At 39.7% G+C, this 7,339-nt stretch overlaps 1 pseudogene across 1 annotated transcript; it reads right to left on the reverse strand.

Annotated features, from left to right (window-relative positions):
* Positions 1 to 2,432: 2,432 nt before the first annotated feature.
* On the reverse strand, positions 2,433 to 2,896 carry LOC105523369 (annotated as a pseudogene). The gene has a single exon (XR_001003593.1). The product of XR_001003593.1 is annotated as a 40S ribosomal protein S17 pseudogene (transcript).
* Between the last annotated feature and the right edge of the window lie 4,443 nt (positions 2,897 to 7,339).

Raw genomic sequence — 7,339 nt, forward strand, 5'->3', positions numbered from 1 at the left:
CTCCATGTTGGGTGACCATCCCAGTTTGCCCAGGGCTGTCCCTATTTTAGCACTGAAATTACTATGTCCCAAGAAATTCCTGGAAAACTGGGATGGTTGATCACTCACAAAGGCAGAGATATTTCTGTTTTGCTCACTATCTTATTTCTCTTCCTAGTGCTTAGCACATTGCCTGGCACTCATTAAATAGTGGTTGAATGAATGAATTAGCAGTCAAAATGACCATCTGAAAATTTAAATCAGCTCATATCTGTCCTATGCTAAAAATTAATTGATGGCTGCATGTTGCACTTGAAACACAATTTAAACTCCTTACCATAGTGTATTAGATCATTTTCACACTGCTGATAAAGACATACCCAAGACTGGGCAATTTGCAAAAGAAAGAGGTTTAATGGACTCACAGTTCCACATGGCTGAGGAGTCCTCACAATCACGGTGGAAGGTAAAAGACACATCTCACATGGCGGCAGACAAGAGAAGAGAGCTTGTGCAGGGAAACTCCCCTTTATAAAACCATCAGATCTCATGAGACTCATTTACTGTCATGAGAATAGCACAGGAAAGACCCACCCCCGTGATTCAATTGTCTTGTACTGGGTCCCTCCCACAACATGTGGGAATTATGAGAGCTACAATTCAAGATGAGATTTGGGTGAGGACACAGCCAAACCATATCACATGGCTGTGGGGAAAAGAAAGAAAGATCAGACTGTTACTGTGTCTGTATAGAAAGAAGTAGACATAAGAGACTCCATTTTGTTCTGTATTTGAGATGCTGTTAATCTGTGACCCTACCCCCAACCTTGTCCTTGCAAGAGACATGTGCTGTGGTGACTCAGGCTTAATGGATTTTGGGCTATGCAGGATGTGTCTTTGTTAAACAAGTGCCTGAAGGCAGCTTGCTGGTTAAAAGTCATCACCATTCTCTTAATCTCAAGTACCCAGGGACACGTACACTGCCAAAGTCGCAAGGACCTCTGCCTAGGAAAGCTAGGTATTGTCCAAGGTTTCTCCCCACGTGATAGTCTGAAATATGGCCTCGTGGGAAGGAAAGACCTGATCGTCCCCTAGCCTGACACCCGTGAAGGGTTTGTGCTGAGGAGGACTAGTACAAGAGGAAAGAAGGCCTCTTGGCAGTTGTTGGCAGTTGAGATAGAGAAAAGCATCTGTCTCCTGCCCGTCCCTGGGCAATGGAACATGTTGGTGTAAAACACGATTGTATGCTCTGTTTACTGAGATAGGAGAAAACCGCCTTATGGCAAAAGGTGGGACTTACTGGCCCAATGCTGTTAAAAGGTTTATGGAGATGTTTGCATATGCATATCAAGGCACAGCATTTTCCTTTAAACTTATTCATGTCACAGAGATCTTTATTCATATGTCTTACTGCTGATTTTCTCCCTACAATGATCCTATTATCCTGCCACTCCCTTATCTTTAAGATGGTAAAGATAATTATCAATAAATACTAGGGAACTCAGAGACTGGTGTCGGTGTGGATCCTCTGTATGCTGAGCGCTGGTCCCCTGGGCCCACTTTTTCTTTCTCTATACTTTGTCTCTGTGTCTCATTTCTTTTCTCAAGTCTCTCGTTCCACCTAACGAGAAACGCCCACAGGTGTGGAGGGGTAGGCCACCCCTTCACATGGCCTCCAAAACTGCATCTCCTAGTCCTTTTCTGCAACTTTTCATACCTCCTCCTCCTCCAGTCTTGTTAGGCTCTGGGCCATCTGACCCCCTTCTAGCCTCTTCATGAACACCCACCCTCATAACAGCTCTAGGTCTTCGCTATTGCTGTTTTCTTGGCTTCTCTGGGAGGCACCTGCTTATCCTTCAAGATTCAGTTCAAACAGTGTGTCCTCAGAGAGGCCTTCCCAGGATTTCTGGTCAGAGAGGCTTCCTGAAGTGGCTACAGCTGCTTACCCAGTGTATTTCCTGCATAGCCTCATCACTAACTTTATTCATTCCTGTTTATCTGTATGCTTGTGTATTTATTACCTGTTGCCCATGCGGGCAGGAGCCTTGTCTGCCCTGTTCTCTACCACGGCACCACCCCCTAGAACACAATGAGTTCTCTCCTACATCTGCTAGAGCAACACCTTGTGGTCAGGGATGGGGGAGGGTGTTGGAAAGATTTCACGCACAGAGTGAGGAGCTAATTTCACTGAGGACCAAATGGGCTCTTTGGACAGTGAAGGAATTCCTTGTGCATTTTCGAGGAAGATATCTGTAATAAAAATTATATTTTTCATTGATTCAGTACTTAACATGGGCCAGGCACAGTGCTAAGCACCTTCTATACAACACCTCATTTAATCCCCACAATAATCTCATTATTATCTCCACTTTCAGCTATGAAAACTAAATATAAAATACACTGTCCACTAACTACCTAATATTCATTCTTCACATCTTCTTTGCTTTTTTTTTTTTTTTTGGCTGTTGTCCCAGATTTATTGAAAATAATATAGCACTGCAGAAAAAATTCAAACAGGTCCCCAAGGCGTTTTGAAATTCATCCCAACTGTAGGCTGAGTGACCTGCAGGTTGGACAGACTGCCGAAGTCCAAAAGCTTCAGTATTTCTTTAGTGTCAGGATCTACTTCAATTATCTCCTGATCCAGGGCTGAGACCTCAGGAACATAATTGTCTCTCCTTTCTCTCTCCTCCTCCTGCAGCTTGATGGAGATACCTCTTACAGGGCCTCTCTGAATCTGCTTCATCAGATGGGGGACATAGCCTGCTATCTTGTTGCGGAGCTTCTTGCTGGGGATAATGGCGATCTCCTCACACACGCGCTTGTTTGTGTGGAAGTCGTTGCCCAGGCGCATGTAGTACTTCTCTATGATGACCCAGGCTACCTTCTTCACGGTTTTGGTGCAAATGCGGCCCATGTTGGCGGGTCCTTGGTAAAAGAGGCCACATCTTCTTTGTTAATAGAGTCCTGGCTTTGTGTAGGGTGAGAATGTGTCCAGCTCTGAATGATGGATTACAATAATCCTGTTTCCTGCATTCCCAGACTCCCTTGCAGCTAGGAGTGGCCATGTGAGCCTATTCAGGACAATGTAAAAGAAGTAGAGTCTGTTGAGGGGCAAGGTGTTCTAAGAACGCTTCCATTTCTCCCACATCTTTCTTCTTAACTTATGATGTTGTGTTGTCTGGAGCCCTGGCAGCCATCTTCTAACTATGAGAAAACAAGCTCCATGGTGAAAGTCATCAGAGTAAATATTGCAAACCAGAAAAAGAGAAGTTCTTTCCTATTCTGGTCATATTTTTAACCAGCTGAGCCAACACCAGAAACCACCTCCAATCTTTTTGTTGCAAGAATGAAATAAGACCCTATTTGTCTAAGCTACCATTAGCCAAATTTTCTGTCACTTGCAAGTGAAAACATTCCTAACTAATAGATTGGGTTTCAGATAACTTTGGAAAGAATCAAACCTAGAGAGGAAGAATTCTGTCTGGAGATTGTGACTCGTGGAAGTTCAGCAGTAATAATGACTGGAATTTAGGCCCACATTTTGTTATGGTGATTGATACTGAAGACAGATGCTGAAGCCATTACTTTTGAGACTACTTCAAAGAGAGAAGAGGATAAAGGTCATATTCACTGCTGACCAGGATGTTATGGTGGATTTCCAAAAGTGACAGAGGGAGATCTATAGGAAAAGTTCGCTTTAAAATGCAAGGTTTTGCATTCTGACAGGGTATAAGAGAACCAACATTTTTCAGCATTTATTGTGCTCAAGCACTGTGTCAGAATTTTTACAGTATCAGCCCATTCGAACTTCCCAATTGCCTTGCAATGCAGAAATTAACATCTCCACATTGCAGAGGAGTGAACTGAGGCCTGGGAAAGCAGTAAAGTAAAATCACTAAGAGCTACAGAATCAAAGCAATCCTACCTAAAAGCCCAGCAGGATTTTTTTTTTAAATAAATTGACAAATTGATCCTAAAATCCATATGGAAATAGGAAGGACCTAGAACACCCAAAACAACCCTGAAGAAGAAGTTAAAAGTTAGAGCACTGACATCTGATTTCAAAAATTATTATAAGGCTACCATAATCAAAACAGCATGGCATTAGTTCAAAGATAAACAAATAAATCAGTGGAATAGCTATATTCAATATATAGTGATTTTCTTTCTTCTGGATATATATCCAATAGCAGAATTGCTGGGTCACATGGTAGCTCTATTTTCAGCTTTTTGATAAACCTCCCTACTGCTCTTCACAGTGGCTATACTAATTTACATTCCCACCAACAGTGTATGAGGGTTCCCCATTTCTCCACATCCTGGCCAGCATCTGTTATTCCCTTTCTTTTTGATAAAAGCCATTCTAACTGGGGTGAGATGGTATTGATTATGGTTTTGATTTGCATTTCTCTGATGATTAGTTATGTTGTGCATCTTTAAATATTCTTGTCAGCCATTTGTATGTCTTCTTTTGGGAAATATCTGTTTGGATATCACCCACTTTTTATTCAGATTATTTGTGTTTTTTTACTAGGATGTTTGAGCTCCTTATATATTCTGGTTATTAATCCCTTGTCAGGTGGATAGTTTGCAAATAGCTTCTACCATTCTTTGGGTTATCTCTTCACTTTATTAATTATTTCCCTTGCTGTGCAAAAGTTTTTAGCTTGATGTACTATTATTTGTTTGTTTTTGCTTTTGTTGCTTGTGCTTTTGATGTCTTGCACAAAAAATATTTGCCCACACCAATATCATGGAGCTTTTCCCCCAACATTTTCTTCTAGTAGTTTCATACTTTCGGGTCTTAGATTTAAGTCTTTAATCCATTTTGATTGGGTTTTTGCATATGGTGAGAGTTAGGGGTCTACTTTCATTCTTCTGCGTATAGTTATCCAGTTTACCCAGCATCATTTCTTGAAAAGACTGTCCCTTCTCCATTCTATGTTCTTGGTATCTTTGTGAAAAATGAGTTGGCTGTAAATGCATGGATTTTTATCTGGGTTCTCTACTTTGTTCCATTTATCTATATGTCTGCTTTTATTCCAGTACCATACCGATGTAGTTACTATAGCTTTTTGAAGTCAACTAGTTTGATTTCTCAGTTTTGTTCTTTTTGCTCAGGATTGCTTTGGCTATTCAAGGTCTTTTGTGGTTCCATGTAAATTTTAGGGTTGTTCTTTCTGTTTTTATGAAGGATGTCATTGGTATTTTGATAGAGATTGCATTGAATCTGTAAATCCCTTTGTGTAGTATTGTCATTTTAACAATATTAGTTATTCCAATCCATGAGCGTGGAATATTTTTCCATTTTTAAATGTCTTCTTTAATTTCTTTCATCAGTGTTTTATAATTTTCCCTAAAGAGTTAGTTCTTTCATGTCTTCGGTTAAGTTGATTCCTAGGTATTTTTTATTTTTTGTAGCTATTGTAAATAAGATTACTTTCTTGAATTCTTTTTCAGATTGTTGTCAGCATATATAAAGCTAGTAATTTTTGTATGCTGATTTTATATCCTGCAAATTTATTGAGTTCTTTCATCAGTTTTTTGGTTGAGTCTTTGTGTTTTTCTAAATATAAAATCACGTTGTCTGCATACAAGGCTAATTTGACTTCTTCCTTTCCAATTTGGATACCCTTTATTTCTTTCTCTTGCCTAATTGTTCAGGCATGAACAACAGATTTTTTTTACAAAGGCTCGAAAGTAATGCAGTAGAGAAAGAATAGCCTTTTCAACAAACAGTGCTGGAATAATTGGAAAAGCTTATGCAAAATAGAGACTACAACAAAGAAGAAGAGGAGGAGAAGGAGGAGGAAGGAAAAAGAACTTGGGACAGGTGCGGTGGCTCACACCTGTAATCCCAGCACTTGGGAGGTTGAGGCAGGCGGATCACCTGAGGTCAGGAGTTTGAGACCAGCCTGGCCAACATGGAGAAACCCCATCTCTACTAAAAATATGAAAATTAGCCTGGTGTGGTGGTGGACACTTGTAATCCCAGCTACTCGGGAGAGTGAGGCAGGAGAATCGCTTGAACCCGGGAGGTGAAGGTTGCAGTGAGCCAAGATCACACCACTGCACTCCAGCCTGGGTGACAGAGTGAGACTCAGTCAAAAAAGAAAAATAAGGAAGGAAGGAAGGAAGGAAGGAAAGGAAAGGAAGGGAGGAAAGGAGGGAAAACTCAAGATGGATCATAGACCTTAATGTAAGAGCTAAAGCTATACAACTCTTAGAAGAAAACGTAGGAGTAAATATTCATGACCTTGTGTTGGTGATTGGTTTCTTAGATACAACACCAAAAGCAGAGTCCATAAAAGAATAAGTGGATAAATTGGACTTCATCAAAATTTAAAACTTTTGCTCTTCAAAATGCACTATTAAGAGTATAAAAAAGACAAGCCACAGCTGAAAGAATACATTTGCAAAGTGTATGTCTGATAAAGGACTTCTGTCCAGAATACAGAAAGAATTCTTAAACTCAACAATAAGAAAAAAAAGAACCCAATTTTAAAGGGGGACAGGGACAAAATATTTGAACAGACACTTTGCCAAGAAGATGTAAGGTTGGCAAATAGGCACATGAAAAGATGCCCAACAGCATGAACCACTAGGGAAATTCAAGTTAAAACCACAATGAGATACTACTACATATCATTTAGAATGGCTGAAATTAAGACTTACTATACCAAGCATTGGTGATTAGGCAGAGACAGTGATACTCTCATATGTTGTGGGTGAGAATGTAAAATAGTACAACCAGTTCAGAAAGCAGTTTGGCAGTTTCTTTAAACGTTGACATATGCCTTCCATATTAACCAGTCATTTCTTTCCTGAGTGACTATTCAAGATAAAAGGAACTATATATCCATACAAATACTTGAACATGAATGTTCCTAGGAGCTTTATTTGTAATAATAATGATTCTGGAAAAAAAGCCAAATGTCCATTAAAAGAGAAATCAGTAAACAAATTGTGTTCCATCCATATAATGCCATACTACCTAGCAATAGAAAGCAATGAACTATTGATACACATGACATGGATGACTCATCAAAGGAATTATGCTAAGTGAAAAAAAAAAAACAGACAAAAAAAGAGCCTACTGAATGATTCCACTTATATAAACATTTCAATAAGGTAAACTAATCTATAAGAACAGAAAGATGATCGGCAATTGCCTGGGGATGGAGTAGGGGAGAGGGGTGGAAGGGAAGGACTGAAATGCTGAAATTAACAAACTGTTATATGTAGTTTATTATAGGTCCATAACAGTAAATAAGACTTGTTGTGTTTTTTGTTTGTTTGTTTTTTGGGTTTTCTTTGTTTGTTTGTTTGAGACGGAGTTTCACTCTTGTTGCCCAGG

Source organism: Colobus angolensis, unplaced genomic scaffold (genome assembly GCF_000951035.1).
Source record: "Colobus angolensis palliatus isolate OR3802 unplaced genomic scaffold, Cang.pa_1.0 Scaffold46, whole genome shotgun sequence".
In the NCBI taxonomy this organism is placed as follows: domain Eukaryota; kingdom Metazoa; phylum Chordata; class Mammalia; order Primates; family Cercopithecidae; genus Colobus; species Colobus angolensis.